Raw genomic sequence first — 16,956 nt, forward strand, 5'->3', positions numbered from 1 at the left:
ATACACATCAATAAAGTACAGTGGTACCTCAGGTTACGTACACTTCAGGTTACATACGCTTCAGGTTACAGACTCCGCTAACCCAGAAATAGTGCTTCAGGTTAAGAACTTTGCTTCAGGATGAGAACAGAAATTAGGCTCCGGCAGCGCGGCGGCAGCAGGAGACCCCATTAGCTAAAGTGGTGCTTCAGGTTAAGAACAGTTTCAGGTTAAGTACGGACCTCCGAAACAAATTAAGTACTTAACCTGAGGTACCACTGTAATCTGAAGCAAGTCAGGATATTTCCAAAGTGTGCCTGAGAACCTGACGACGATCACCTTTAAATTCAGGTGCTTCTCAAAAATTGTTGTTGTTGTTGTTTTAAAAAAACTGGCTGTATTTTGAAAAGGTGTGCAAGCAACCCAGTGCAATTCCACATATGTCTTTAAAAGCTCCTGCCTCTTACCTAATATTCATTGAAAGCCTATGTCTGTAATATTCATCACTTGTTTTATCCCTGTGACTTTATATAGAAAGAAAACACAGGTGGAATTTTTCCATGCACATTAGGAAAAGGGGGGGAAATGTTGCTAAGTGATGAATGAAGGGTAGGAATTGGACAGGGTTTTTTGTTTTATATAGTTCCTGATCTTTACAGATCTTTGCAGTCAAGGATGCTGACATTTAGATCTTGATAATAAGCATGACATTTTCAGAGTTACGTTAACATCATGAAATGTCAGAACAGAGTACCGCAGTCACAACAATCACAACAAAACGGCCAGTGGACCAGGTTGTGGGGGGCTGATAAGCTGCTGCCCTTTACACCAGTCTTTTGCCTGCGTGACCTTGTTGCATTTCACAGAAATAAAGTGATGCTGAACTAGCATAACCAAAGAAATGGGTCCAGGATGATGAAAGTGTATTATTTTTGCTACAGGCGTGAAAATCTTTCCAGTGGTTATTACTGTACCACAAATTTGTCAGAAAATCACCCCAACTTTGCTGTGATGTTTTTAAACAACAGTGTGTGTTTCTGGAGCACATTTCAAAATTTAAGAAAACATGGCTATTTTTCTGGTCTCTGGTAAAAGTAAAGGTAAAGGGACCCCTGACCATTAGGTCCAGTCGTGACCGACTCTGGGGTTGCGGCGCTCATCTTGCTTTATTGGCTGAGGGAGCCGGCATACAGCTTCCGGGTCATGTGGCCAGCATGACTAAGCCGCTTCTGGCGAACCAGAGCAGCGCACGGAAACGTTGTTTATCTTCCCGCCGGAGCGGTACCTATTTATCTACTTGCACTTTGATGTGCTTTCGAATTGCTAGGTTGGCAGGAGCAGGGACCGAGCAACAGGAGCTCACCCCGTCGCGGGGATTTGAACCGCCGACCTTCTGATCAGCAAGTCCTAGGCTCTGTGGTTTAACCCACAGCGGTCTCTGGTACCTTATTGTATTGATGACCCTGAATCAGATAAGTGCTGGAGATACAATGAGGTTGAGGGTACATTCTTTCATATGTAGTGGACCTGTAAAAGGGTAAAAGGGAAATAGTTTATAATGAATTGGGGGGGAAATGTTTCAAAGCACTTTTCAAAACACACACACACACAAAAACAAAAAAAGCATCCAATTGGGGATAATTCAGACGGAAATTCCCAGGTGTCAAAAAAATGTTATTTATGTATGCTACTACTGTGGCCCATGTTTTGTTAGCCCAAAAATGGAAAATGAGCAAGGTCCCAACCATAGAAGAATGACAATTTAAACTGATGGAATATGTGCAGCTTGCAGACCTAACTTATAGAATAAGAGAACAAGAAGAACATCCATTTAAAGAAGATTGGAAAACGTTTATTGAATATATGGGGGGGGGGAATTGCGTTGGCAGCATTAAGATAAATTCAACAGTGTAAATAAGTATACTGAATGGTTTAGTTTATATAAAATATGCAGGGATTTATGTTATGTAAAATGAACCATGGAAAGAGAAGAAGGGAAGTCATTGACATTTTAAAGTTGTTTAAATGAATATTTTAAATTGTAAAACAGAAAATTTAGTAAAAATATTAGAGAGAGAGAGGATAAATAATAGTTTTCCATCCTCTCTCTCGACACTATAACTAAGGAACCCGCTCCTCCAAGAGGCAGTGATGGCCCCCAGCTTGGCTGGCTTTAAAGATTAGACAAATTCATGTGTTTGTGCGTGCAACAAATGTACTCAAATTAAGTACTTTTCACATTATTAACCCTGAAAGAATCCCAGAGATGGACTCGGCCCATTGTTGAAATCTTAAAATAATGGAAATCTGAAATGATGGTCCTGAATCCAATAGTTATCCTGTTCAATGAGCAATTGAGGATCCAGGCTACCAAATTTTTTCTCCAGCCTTTTGTATCTAACACATTTATGCCAGTGGTACAGCCAGGACTCTGTGTTTCAATTTGTCTGACACAGATTAGGGAAAGGCTCGTTTCTAGAATGAGGAAGAATGGATAGCTCCTGTGAGCAGCAGAAGTACTGACCTCCAAAAGCCCTAGTTGTTTAGCAAACTTTTCACCTTCCCCTGCAAAATGTAAGATGCTCCATTTGGAATTAATTTATTTCTGCTGATTCTATTAGTTAATGTTTCGCGTGTACCATTAACAAGGGTTTCAACTGACTATCCATTTATTATTCTTTCTTTGGCTCAGTGCAGTGTTGATTTTTTCGGAGCGCAAATTAAATAGTTACATATGAATTGTGTAAGATAACATAATACAGGGGGTGTTTTGATACAACAGACAAATTTGATCTTGCGTGTTTCATTTTTTAAAAGTGTTGTCCTTCCTCTCCCCCCCCCCCCCGAAAAATCTGAACACCTTAAAAATAATACATTAGTTGTTTATTTTTCCACTATGTTTTCCTAGGATAAAATTAAACCTTCAGAGTGTAACCTTTTCATTTAAACACTGAGATTATGGGCCCCACAGCCTAAATCAGGTGTAGACGGACATAAATTGCATTCTCCTGGGTTTCATGAACTCTTTTTCCATTGGAGGGGTTGGAGATTCCTGGGGAGCAGCCTTAATCATTCCCATCATTATCAACTTTTGACCACATATGCAGCTGTCTCCATGAAGCACAGACATCCTAACTGGATTAACTGCATTCATGCACATTGCTAAGAAGAAGAAAAACGAACTATGATTGTACAGCATTTAGCTCTTTCCTAAAATGTTTGCCTGTGTACTCAGTATACCAAACAGAAGATAAATAGCTTGTTTGAGCAGAACAACGCTTCCTCTATGACCAGCATGGAAATGTAGACTGCAGAAGGGTACAGAGTCGCACCTTCCTTCTTCTACCTGCCCACTTGAGAGAAGAACAGGAGGAAAGAGACCCTGTTTAGGGAAGCTTTTAATGTTTAATAGGTTATTGTATTTTAGTGCTTTGTTGGAAGTCGCCCAGAGTGGCTGGGGAAACCCAGCCAGATGGGCGGGGTATAAATAAATTATTATTATTATTATTATTATTATTATTATTATTATTATTCAACTACCGGTAACTGGTCCCAATGGGGCTTTCCCCCAATCTCTATTGAGCTTATTAATTTTACACATGTGGAAGCCACTGGATGAGCAAAACTGACTCTTGTATTGGGGGGGGGGAATTATCCAGTTGAAAAATATGGTTCCAAAGCTTTATTCACAGAATTTAACTTCAAACAACTTAAAAACAAATGAAGTTACATTCACATAGTTTCATGGCTCTTGCACAGAACCCAGCACAAGGCACAATAACTTTGTTTATGCGTAGCTGGAAACAGAGAAAAACACATCCATTCTCTTAAGTAGCTTAGAACAAAGATACACTGCACCCAACATGGATGCCTGCAAATTAACATATGCATAGGCTAAACTGCATGGAGCTGCTTTCATGGGACTGCTGGAGTTGATGATCTTGTGACTAAGCCACAGAGATACAACCCCATGATACAGCTCCATTAATGATTCACCAAGTAGGCTTTTCTCTAACTTCATGAAAATTTCCATACAGGCTTCACAGTACAGGGTACCTCAGGTTAAGAACTTAATTTGTTCTGGAGGTCCGTTCTTAACCTGAAATTGTTCTTAACCTGAAGCACCACTTTAGCTAATGGGGCCTCCCACTGCCGCCGCGCAATTTCTCTTCTCATCCTGAAGCAAAGTTCTTAACCCGAGGTAATATTTCTGGGTTAGCGGAGTCTGTAACCTGAAGAGTCTGTAACCTGAGGTACCACTGTATACAATATGAACACAATATATATTTCTCTTTTCAAGGTACATTAAACAATTATTCCATACCCTCAACATTTTGGGAGGGCAATTCGGGGAACTCCCCCACCATCCCACCGACTCCATCTCTTCCCCCCTCCCTGCCGCCGTTTGCCCCCTACTTTTGTCCATTGTTTTTGGCTCCCGTGAGGAAGCACAGCCCTGGAAGACAGGTGTCCCAGTTTTCCACTGGAACATGTTGGAGGGTATGCCTTTATGAAGCACTCATACTCCTCTTTATTATCTGTTCAGACAGGAATGAGGCATTATCAGTGTTCAGGGATGCATTCCAGGTAGGCAAAAAACTGACGAGAAAAGAGTGCTGAAAACCAGAGACCCCCCACCCCAGTCTCATCTGATCAACAGAGTAGCAGAAATTTAGCAGATGCGTGGATTCCAAAAACACACAGAAAGCAGAAGTTGTCTTTGCTAAAAGATTCACTAAGTTATAAAACGTACAGTTTGTTGCTAGCTCCCTAGCAAGGCAAAACTTAGCTCATGTAGAGCAAATCCAATTTCCAGCAGTAGAAAAATCACACCACACAATATAAATATAAATACAAAAGCGAAAGTTAGAACAGTCCAGTCAGAAAGAAGAGAGGGAGAATAACAGAGCTCCCCAGTGGACAGTAGATATAGGCTTTATCTGGAGGAAATAACCTCCAGTATAGAGATAGCTCACAGCTTGGTAAACAGCAGCTGTTCTCTCTCTGCTTTGGAGAAGACTTGAGATATAATATAATAATAATAATAATAATAATAATAATAATAATAATAATAATAATTTATTTATACCCCGCCCATCTGGCTAGGTTTCCCCAGCCACTATGGGCGGCTCCCAACAGAATATTCAAAAACACAGTAAAACAGCCATAGGCAAACCCGGCCCTCCAGATGTTTTTGGGACTACAACTCCCACCATCCCTGACCACTCGTCCTGTTAGCTAGGGATGATGGGAGTTGTAGTCCCAAAACATCTGGAGGGCTGAGTTTGCCTATGCCTGCAGTAAAACATCAAACATTAAAAACTTCCCTAAACAGGGCTGCCTTCAGATGTTTTCTAAAAGTCAGATAGTTGTTTATTTCCTTGATGGGAGGACGTTCCAAAGAGCGGGCGCCACTACTGAGAAGGCCTTCTGCCTGGTTCCCTGTAACCTCACTTCTCGCAGGGAGGGAACCACCAGAAGGCCCTCAGAGCTGGACCTCATGGTCTGGGCAGAATGATGGGGGTGGAGACGCTCCTTCAGGTATACTGGGCTAAGGCCGTTTAGGTCTTTAAAGGTCAGCACCAACACTTTGAATTGTGCTCGGAAACATACTGGGAGCCAATGTAATTCGTTCAGGACCAGTGTTATGTGGTCTCAACTTTTAAAACCTTAGAATGCACCAGAACGTTCTGGTGACTTCTGTACTTCATAAAACGTATTCCTTGACTCAAGGAAGATGCAAAGCAAGTTAAGTTTTATGTACTGAAGTTCTCACCCTGGGCCAGCAGGGGGATACTGTAGATAGTTATGCAAATAAGGGATCGAAATTGATGTTCAGTGATTGGATAGTTTTAGAAAATTGTTACAGTTACGTTGTACTGGGGCTCTATATAAGCAGCCCTTCAGTTCAGTTTGATGGCAGAAAGTGAGGAGGAATTAAAGAACCTTTTAATGAGGGTGAAAGAGGAGAGCGCAAAATATGGTCTGAAGCTCAACATCAAAAAAATGAAGATCATGGCCACTGGGCCCATCACCTCCTAGCAAATAGAAGGGGAAGAAATGGAGGCAGTGAAAGATTTTATTTTCTTGGGCTCCATGATCACTGCAGATGGTGACAGAAGTCACGAAATTAAAAGACGCCTGCTCCTTGGGAGAAAGGTGATGACAAATCTAGACAACATCTTAAAAAGTAGAGACATCACCTTACCAACAAAGGTCCGTATAGTAAAAGCCATGGTTTTCCCAGTAGTGATGTATGGAAGTGAGAGCTGGACCATAAAGAAGGCTGATCGCCGAAGAATTGATGCTTTTGAATTATGGTACTGGAGGAGACTCTTGAGAGTCCCATGGACCACAAGAAGATCAAACCTCTCCATTCTTAAGGAAATCAGACCTGAGTGCTCACTGGAAGGACAGATCCTGAAGCTGAGGCTCCAATACTTTGGCCACCTCATGAGAAGAGAAGACTCCCTGGAAAAGACCCTGATGCTGGGAAAGATGGAGGGCACAAGGAGAAGGGGACGACAGAGGACGAGATGGTTGGACAATGTTCTCAAAGCTACCAGCATGAGTCTGACCAAACTGCGGGAGGCCGTGGAAGACAGGAGTGCCTGGCGTGCTCTGGTCCATGGGGTCACGAAGAGTCGGACACGACTAAACGACTAAACAACAAATCAGTTCAGTTCTGTTCTGGCCTGTGAATAAGCAAGAGCTGTTTGAAGAATCGCTGTGTCGTCTGATATGTTCACCCACAACTTAACATTAAGGATGTAGCCTGAGAAGAGTTCAAAGGGCCAGATAGAGAAGTCTGGAGGGTTGCATTTGGCCCTTGGGTATGAGGTTCCCCATCCCTGGCTAACCTAGGCCTTGAGGAGGAAAAGAGAAACCAACTCCTTCAGTCCTTCAGACTATATACATATACAGTATGTCACTCTGTGAAAGAGTTAAGTTGTGGTGCATTTTATGTTTTGGGCCAAGGAGGAATGCATTCCAGGAGATCTGAAGCCACTTCAGGAAGGAAGGTAAGAAAAACTAGCTCTCAGCTGAGTCTTTTCCTCACTTATAGCTAGGTTTTCTCCTGCTGGGGAAATACCAAATCAGATCTTTACATTCTCTTGACAGGATAACATGATATGCGAATTAGATTGTTTATAATAAATGCCTTTGAACAAATGCACTGAGAGGCAATATAAAAAAAGCTAGGGAGCTTAAGTTATTGCTTATTACTCACAGAATTGTTTCAAAGAGGAAAAGAAAATCCTAATTTGATTTTAAAACATTATGATGGGTAGTTTAGCTGAGGATATTACCAGCAGCCTCAGCCAAGGGTGTTTAAATCCCTTTGTTTACTAGAGCACTAGAATTTGTATAATATTGTTATCCTTCCTGAAATGTGTCTGCCAATGATCTAAAATGAATGTAATGTAATATCATAAATGTTTTCATCATGTGTGATTACTAATTTCCATGCCATTCTGAAATCTTTGGTAGATTGCCGGCTTGATGATAATGCTTTCCCTCCACACACCCAAAAATATTAATAGACAAGAGACCAAGGCCTTAAAAGGATCAGAAATTGAACTGTTTATGAAAACCGCTACTTGAACTATCTAAAGCAGAAGACTCATTTGCAATCAAGAAGCACAAACCAATTTTGCTAGCTGCTTTTGTCTATTATGTTTGCAGCAGGCTTTTGACAGTTGATTGCAGATGTATAATTACACCAAAAAAATCAAAGAAAACGAGTGAGCGAAAGGGAGGGGAAAGCAAAGGAAAAGGGGGGGAGAGAAGGCACCTCACCAATAAAACAAGTCACAGCCTCATTTATTGAGCTGACTTTTATTGAATTTGCCACAAAAATCTGACATCAACATAATTTTGTTAATGGTACTCATGCTTCCATCCAACAAACAGGCATGTGTCAACAACTTACAGAAGGATTCCTTTAGCAGTACAGTAAGGCTCAGTTATTGCATAATGCATTACAGTGGTACCTCTGGTTAAGAACTTAATTCGTTCTTAACCTGAAACTGTTCTTAACCTGAAGCACCACTTTAGCTAATGGCGCCTCCCGCTGCCGCCGCGCCGCCGCCACACGATTTCTGTTCTCATCCTGAGGTAAAGTTCTTAACCCAAGGTACTGCTTCCGGCTTAGTGGAGTTTGTAACCCAAAGCGTTTGTAACCCGAGGTACCACTGTACAGTATAGGACAATGTGGGGACATCTTTGCTGGTCTCATGCCCTCCAACGTCTCCCTCTGGATCAGGTCCTAAAATAGTAAGGGAAAGTATGGATGCATGGAAGGTAAGTTGTAAGCAAGCACAAGTTATGATATTACACATCAACAACCTGGATAAGTGCCCTGTATTGTTCCAGAAGTCAATTATATCACTTGCATTATAAGAGTCCTGCCATAGATTCCCATGCAGTGCAAGTTCTTTTGCAACTGCATATTTATGACCCATGCAGAAATCGGGGGTGGTGTCAAAAGTGTCTGTTTGATTATTTTGACACGCTTGAACTTGATGGGTTAACTTTTCCATCAAAGCCAAGTTGCAGAGTTGCTGCTGCTGCCAGGCTGGCATCAGGGCCTTGGCTATACAGCTGCAAATGAAATGTTTTAAGTGTGTTTTAAGTGCAATATGCAATGTGATACTAGATGGCGATGGTGAGCCTTATGGAAAATGCAATGTATTTTTTAAAATGCTTTTTTATTTAAAAAAAAAAGCATTTTCAGAAAGGTTTTTATATGTGTGTATATTCCACCCAGGTTCACTGTCCTCCAGGGTTTGGCTACAGTAAATGTTGCTGCTGTTAATATACATACAATTAACCTCGCTGCACTACAGCATTAAGTTGCATAAAATTTGGCCTAACAAAAATGTTTATTTTAAACTGCTAAACACAAAGCATCTCATTTTTAAGGTGGGGGGGGGAGGAGGCCTTTAAATCCCATTATATTCAGTTTACAGGTCTAAACCAATCTGACCCAGATCTGGGAGCCACCTTCAAAAAGGCTGATAATTGACAAAAGTATTCTGCCTTCAGGATTGCCTGCTCTCTCTGGATTTGATATACAGATAGAGGTGATAGAGATAGAGATAGAGATTACCTCCAATATTGATAAAACAGCCCTACAGTATTTTCTACCTGTGAAATGATTCTGAGAAAGAAAGAAAAACACACACACACACGTAATTACCTTTATTAATATGTGCATATGTATAGATGTGGCCCTTTTGCATTCTGAAAGGTTGTTGTTGTTTAGTCGTTTAGTCGTGTCCGACTCTTCGTGACCCCATGAACCAGAGCCTGCTTAGAACAATCCATTTTTAAAAGCTTAGTTTGAAGTTTCATTGATGCAGATATCCCTTTAATCTCACAATTGATTGCCTCATTCAGTAATAGTACTTGTCAAATTGCTGCATATATTTATTAACACAAAGCTCTAAAGACACCCCGTTCCTTCTGGTAAAACACTCAGAACAGCTTCCATGGTACAGGATTAATCTGTTAGCAATTACACTTACAGGGATCATTGTGTAATGTGCCATGGGGATTTGGTTTTGCTCCACTTAAAAAGCGTGACTTCCCCGCCACTGTGAAAAATACAAGCACAATAAATTATATTAAAACCAGAAATGTGTTGCGACAATGAGGACGGTATCAGGAGGTAGAGGAAACGAAGGACTCTCTCCTGGCATTTCCAGAATGTTTCTTAATTATCAAGGCTGTAAAGCATAAAGCATTTGTAAAGTTGCAAACCTATGCATAATTTCCTAGGAATAAATGACAGCATCTTAATGTGACTTAACACTGAGTTGATATGTTTAAGATTCTGGGGAACGACTATGAACTGCTTGTGAGAAACATTTATCTGCCTAGTGCTTTTGATCTGAGGTTCTGTCTTTTGATGTGTATGTTTCTACTTGCTTGTCTTTGGAAAAAATTGATAAATTCTGTATATAGGAGGCTTGTGCATTATTGAGTTTATTCCACAGAACCTTTGAGAACCAACTGTTACATGGTGTCAGAAGTTGGTGTGGATTTATTTTCTTCTTTTTCAGAGTTGAGAGTTTGTTGGTGCATTTTTGCACACACGCATTAGCTTCAGCGTATGCAGCCTCTTGCCTGCACTAGTTTTACAAGGCAAGTTGGCTGAACTGGATGGGAGCAAGCTTTTCAACTATACAGTGGTACCTCGGGTTACATACGCTTCAGGTTACAGACTCTGCTAACCCAGAAATAGTGCTTCAGGTTAAGAACTTTGCTTCAGGATGAGAACAGAAATCGTGCTCCAGTGGCATGGTGGCAGCAGGAGGCCCCATTAGCTAAAGTGGTGCTTCAGGTTAAGAACGGACCTCCGGAACAAATTAAGTACTTAACCCGAGGTACCACAGTATTTGACTGTCAGTAGTCCTTGAACAATTTAGTGGATTTTAAAATACTTATTTATTTATAAGTTGCAGGGGGTGGACCAGATGACCCTTGGGGTACCTTCCAAATCTACAATTCTATGATTTATACCCCACTTTCTCCCTGACAGGAACTCAAGGCAGCCACAGAGCCTAGGGCATGCTGATCAAAAGGTCGGCAGTTCGAACCCCCGCAACGGGGTGAGTTCCTGTTGCTCGGTCCCTGCTCCTGCCAACCTAGCAGTTCGAAAGCATGTCAAAGTGCAAGTAGATAAATAGGTACCGCTCCGGCAGGAAGGGAAACGGCGTTTCCGTGCGCTGCTCTGGTTCGTCAGAAGCAGCTTAGTCATGCTGGCCGCATGACCCGGAAGCTGTACGCCAGCTCCCTCGGCCAATAAAGTGAGATGAGCACCACAACCCCAGAGTCATCCGCGACTGGACTTAGCGGTCAGAGGTCCCTTTACCTTTACCTTACTGTATATATACATTAAAAAATCTATTAAAACCATACAAATAATTACAGTTAAAACAGCACGACACAGCCCTTTCATTAAAAGCAATTAGTTATTCAAATAAGGTGGAATAAGGTGGTGGAATAAGCAGGAGGACTACAAGGAAGGAGCTAATCAAACTTCTCTGGGAGCATGTTCCAAAGTCTGGGAGCAGCCACCAAGAAGGCCCTCTCCCTCGTTCCCACCAAGTATGCCTATGAGGGTGGCATGACCGAGAGAAGGGCCTTCCCTTAAGTTTCAAAACCCAGGCAGGTTCATATGAGGGAATATGGTCTTTCTTGTAAGAATGTGGTGCTTTAAATATATTCCTTTTTGAATCATTCAGAGATTCATGGAGGTGCCATTGAACAGTTTGTTACTGAACTCAAATTTAATCTGGTAAACTGTGAATTTGGTCCTACAATTCATGACAGTGTGAGGAATAAAATCCCATTCAGCTCAGTGAGGCCTACTTCTGAGTAGACATACTCAGACTGCACCATAAGCTACACATTGTATATATTAGTGGGTGTTCTCAGTGTTATTCTACGACTACATAGTTCTTTGGATTAAGAGCATTTACTTCACTGGGAAGCCTTTGGGAATGTCTCCTTTAGTTGCATATATTTTCCATTTCATGTCATCCACAGAATTTGCCTAGATGACTGCATGAGAAAAAGCATGGGTAATTTAGATTCAGGTGCTCCTTTTCCAGTAAATTTAACCTATCTGATAAAATACCTACCCATCTGTGCACTGATAGGATTCCTTCCAAACAGCTATTGGAAAGTTATATTGGTGCTTGCTTTGACTAATGAAACGTATAGCATATATATAATTTGTGTTGAGAACCATTGGGCTGAGAACACTGTAGAGTTTCTGTAAAACACACAAAGCCAAGAAAATGATGGGGGATATAGTTCCATCTTATTAGGTATGGCTATCCTCAGCCATTCTAATTATAGCTAAACCTTGCTGCCATCTTGCGTCTGAAATCTGCAATTTATTTTTCTTATTAAAAACAGAAAACCCAATATCCTAGTGGCTTTCTGCCACATAAGGTACTTATTAGCTTTGTGAGGTAAACATACCTGAAACAATGAGAGGGCTTCCCAGCACTGAGGCAACAAGATATGATGCAGCTGTGAGAGGAGGAAAAAGAAAGCAACTACAGTAATGCAGTAGTTAGAGCAAAGATGGGGAACCTGGCAGTCTTTGCTTCCTAGTTTTGAAGTAGTGTGTGTATGTGAACTTGCACAGCGGTGGTGTCTGGGGGGGAAATCAAAATGAAACAAAGCTTGTGGTACATATAGTGGTAAATTCTCACCTAAAGGACTAGCCACTACTGCAAATGCAAGTATAATAAAGCTCAACTCCATTGGGCAAAGCATCACTGTCCAAAAGCAAAGAAAATGTTGCTGGGGGGGAGGGAGCGCTTTGGGTGATTCTGCGGGAAAGATCTTGTCTATAGATGCGTTAATATTAATTTGTAGTTAATGCATTATAACAGATGGTACCTTTGCACTTGCAAACACCCAGTTTCAACCCAACCATCATCATCATCATCATCATTAATATTATTATCCTGCCTTTTTCCCTGACGGGACCCAAGGTAGCTTACAGATAAAAACAAGAACCGCTAAAAACATAGGAAAAAACCATCCATTAAAACACAAGCAAATATTAACAGAAATAAAACTATATACATATATGAAATCCGCCTTAAAGGCATATCAATGATTACAGTCAATTGTACAGTAGCGCCCTCCTGCGAATTCCCATCCCACGTATAAGACAGCAATTAATTATTATTATTACAGTATTTAAATTGCCATGCACACACTGAGGGTTCCCGCCCCCGCTCCATCCCGAGATGCAGCGATTGGCTGCAGAAAGGAGGCTAAGGAGTTTCCATTGGTCGGAACGCACGTGCCGGGGAAGGTGGGCGCAAACAAATACGGAGAAGAGCTGGAGCTCGCGCTGGCCGGTGACTCGGATCTTGGCCGGTTTGCGCCGCGCGGGGCAACGCGAGGCGCAGAAGGAAGGAGGGAGGGAAAGAGGGCGGAGAAGATGGCGGCGGCGGCGTCCTTCCCGGGCGCTTCCGCCAAGAGGCGAGGCAGGTTCCAGCAGAAAAGCCCTTTCGAGGGCTGCCGCGGAGCCCCGTCGCGGCGGGTGTTGAGAGACGCCGGCTCAGGTGGAGTGTACGAACAAGACGCTCCTTCGGAGGAGGAGGAGAGGGTTTTGCAAGGGGCAACGGGTTAGAGAACTGGGGGTTGCAAAAAACACACACAACACCCCGCTTAATTCGGGGCAGGTAGCTTGCTTGCTCCCGAGTAGGCGAGGCTGCGGCTCGGGACCCAGCGCAGCCGGATCCTGCACCCTCGCAAACGGGACCTGTTGAGTTCGGGAAGGTTTGCGGTGGCGTTTTGTTGCTTGGTTCGAGCAAGCACGAAACTACGGTCCGTTTCCTCCCTGGAGAGTCACTGCACAACACCCCCCTTTGGGCTGGGATGCCCCGTCTTCCCTCCGCAGTAGCATTTGGCTGGGAAACAGTCTCATTTCACGCCTCCTCCCCTTTCCCTGGAAGAAAAGCAGGCCATCTGGGTCCTCTTTTTTCCCCCCGACACGCGACGGGCATGTTCAGACGAGGAGCGAGAGGCCGCCGTCGGAAGCGCCGGGGTTGCGCCGCCTCAGTCGGCCGCCATCTTTCCAGCGGCGGGACCCGACTTTTTATTTATGAAGTTCTTTAGGTGCCTTGACGCAAATGTAAAAACATATATTACCTCGAAGCTCTGCTTGGTCGCCGCTGCCCCTTCGTTTGTGATGGAGCAGGATTTGTGTAGGGATCGAAACAATGAAAAAAGACGAATCTGTAGTCGGAAAGTTAGTTTATTCTGTTAGGTTAGGCCCTCATCGCCCACAGTTGCTTTAGGTTTGGTTCTCAGCGCAGCGATTCTTAAAATACAGAAAACTCCCAGGCTGTTAAATTAGTGTGGGGTTGGGGTTTTTTTGGAGTCGGGGTGTTTCTTATCAATTGTTTTCAGGGCCATCTGTAATTAATGCTAGGCGTTCCTTTAGACTTCTGAAAAACCTTACCTACAATGGAAGTTGGCCCTGACTTTTAATTTATAAGCATATGGCATATTATTTTCTGCCTTCCAAACCCTATCCTATGCATTTTTACTCACAAGAAAGTCTTGTGTTTTCAGTGGGATGCTCATGTAAGTAGCACAGGATTGCAGCTTTTGACTTAGGTAGAATGCAAACCCAGATGATTTATGTGAGGGAGAAGTCAACCAAAGGCAAAACCTGTAATTTCTTACTCAACAATGCTTCCAGGTTGCTCTTGTTTTTGGGGGGGACCGGGGGGGGGAGTCGGTGCCGGATTTATGTATAAGCTAAACAAGCTATAGCTTTGGGCCCCCAAAAAATTTAAAGGGAAAAAAGCTGGATGTACATTTCCAAAATATAAGATAAAGACAAATAAAATAAAACCTACATACAGCAACAGTGTTTTGTGTTGTGTAGGCTCCTGTGATGTAAGTAATGGACCCCGCCCGCTAGCCTGCTTCCTAAAATATCACTGGTTTGCTCATTTATATATAGGGTGCCTACATTCTGCATGGACTGGTTGCATGGCAACATGTGCAAATGGCTTTAGATATCTATTAGGTTCATAAATTACCATATAGCATATATTCAATGCAAAAAACAGCAACAATTTGTTGTTGACAAAGAACAGCTGGACATATAGGGCCCCATTACCTCCAGTAGCTTAGGGCCTTATCAAACCTAAATCTGGCCCAAGTGGGGTATTTGGGCAAAATTCAGGCTGTGCAGTTAGTTGATTGGCAGTTCTTTCACAACAAACCTACTTCCCCAAGAGAGAAAACTTGTTGCAGTAAGGAACTTGATGAGAAAATGCACTGGAAAGTGGGAAAACCCTTAAAACAAATCTTGTGTGACTGCTCATTGAGTCTCCAAAATCATCTAATCTACCTGTGAACAGATAAGGTAGGATGAATGCTCAATAAGTACATTTTCTGAAAGTGCCGTAACTATTCTGCCTCCCCCAATTCCTCCCTCCATCTTGACCAGCCAAAGACCTGCTTTGGAATCATGGAAATCGCTGTTTTCAAACTTCTGTGCTTGTTGTGTTACTCTAATGTGTGTTAATTTGTTTTAAATAACAAGAGCATTCATATACTAACTTGTTTTTGCGTCTCTTTTTTTTCTTCCTTTTAGACTTGCAGATTCAGAATGCCAACAGGGCTGGTGCATATGATAGCTATACTTCACAAGTAATTGATTTGCTTTCTTTGGGGATATATGGGATCAGGGCAGACTTAAGACTTTCAAATTTCGGCAGTGCCCTGTGCAAGGCTAAAATTTGGCACCCCACCTCTTGCCTTCCATTCTGGTCAACTCACTATGTCATAGTTGTGACGCCTGCACTGCCCCCTAGGTTGCACTGCCCTAAATCTGCCTCTGATGGGATACTAACAAAATTAAACGCAGCCAAATATTTTGTGGGAGAATAGCTTAAGAGTACACGGGTAGGACATTGTCAGTTCTCATATTGTCTCTACTGTCTCCTTTCATGTTCTATCACTGACCTGAAACAGAAATAAAAATATAAGCAGCAATCTAAGAAAGATTGGATCCAATAGTGTTGAGTACTGTATTGGAAATTCTTAACTATGAACTTTTCCATTCCTTTCTTGTAGGTGACCTTAGATTTTGAACAAAAAGTCCGTCTTAGGAGTCTGCAAAAATATAAAAGGTAAATCTGAGGGTGTTTTGATGACTGGAAGCGAAGGGGGAATTGGCATGTGGGGCTGAAACATATTTAGACTTTAATAATAGCTTTTTTAGTAAACATTTTTTTATTTCATCATTTGGCTCTTAAAATGCTCTTGTTTACAAGGAAATCCATTAAGATTTTGTTCAATTGGTGAAATATTTAATATTCAGTGCTGCTGGGTTCTGTGTGCCGAAGAAACTAAGAAAATGACATTTTAGGCTGCTGCAACTTATTTATTCTGCCAGAGTTTTTTCTTGACTGCCTGTAAAAGTCCAATCAACCCATTTTACCTTTTTGGGCTTTAATCAGGATTGTAGTTGTATGTTCTGTCTCTAAAAATGTGAGGGTAAATAGCTTGGTCTTGTTTAAAAAGAAAAAAGTTTGAGGTGACAATAAAAGGTTATTATTTTACAAAATTTATTTGCTTCATTGCAGCAAAACTCCTAAGTTTACAAGAAACCTTAAAATTATAAGAAAAGTTTAAAACAATTAAAAACATTTATAGATTATTAAAATTAGCAACAAAAAAGAATATTTCAGAAGAGCATGTGTCCTCCCCCCAATAAGATTTTATTAAAGCTTTTTCATGATACAGTAAGATAAAATAAACCAGTCTAATTATAAACAAAAAGAGAAAAGAAAATACAGTGTCCTCAAAGGTAGCTCTTAACCCTTGTCTCACACAGAAAGTAGTGAACCTGCCCACCTCTCACCTGGGAGCTTTCCTTTTTCCTCCAGTCTCTCCGTCTGGGAGGTCTTCCCTTCCCTTCCCTTCCCTTCCCTTCCCTTCCCTGACTCTCACTCAGAGTCCATCCATCCACCCACCACCCTCATGTTTGTGTAATCCTTGGACCAATAATGGCCCAGAGCAGAGGACACGAAAGAGAAGAAAAAAGGAGCGGAAAGGAAAAAAGGACCATTTATAAATTACAGTGGTACCTCGGGTTACATACGCTTCAGGTTACAGACTCCGCTAACCCAGAAATAGTACCTCAGGTTAAGAACTTTGCTTCAGGATGAGAACAGAAATCGCGCGGCGGCACAGCAGCAGCGGCGGGAGGCCCCATTAGCTAAAGTGGTCTTCAGGTTAAGAACAGTTTCAGGTTAAGAACAGACCTCCAGAACGAATTAAGTACTTAACCAGAGGTACCACTGTATAACAGTCTTAGAAATGATTAAGGGAGACTTTTGCAGATTCAGTGCCCATCAGGGCTCTTACAAGGCTTTTGGGCAAGATGCTGATTTCTCTTCTTAAAAGTCACTTAAC

The 16,956-nt window shown here is 42.0% G+C and overlaps 1 long non-coding RNA gene across 1 annotated transcript; it reads left to right on the forward strand.

Moving 5' to 3' along the window:
* The first annotated feature begins 14,307 nt into the window (after window positions 1–14,307).
* LOC308475484 lies at window positions 14,308–15,649 on the forward strand. Its single transcript, XR_013985250.1, has 3 exons — window positions 14,308–14,899; window positions 15,131–15,186; window positions 15,613–15,649. It is a non-coding gene; the product is annotated as an uncharacterized lncRNA (long non-coding RNA).
* The last annotated feature ends 1,307 nt before the right edge of the window (window positions 15,650–16,956 follow it).

This window comes from Podarcis pityusensis, assembly GCF_964106645.2.
Source record: "Podarcis pityusensis genome assembly, chromosome: 4".
Classification (NCBI taxonomy): domain Eukaryota; kingdom Metazoa; phylum Chordata; class Lepidosauria; order Squamata; family Lacertidae; genus Podarcis; species Podarcis pityusensis.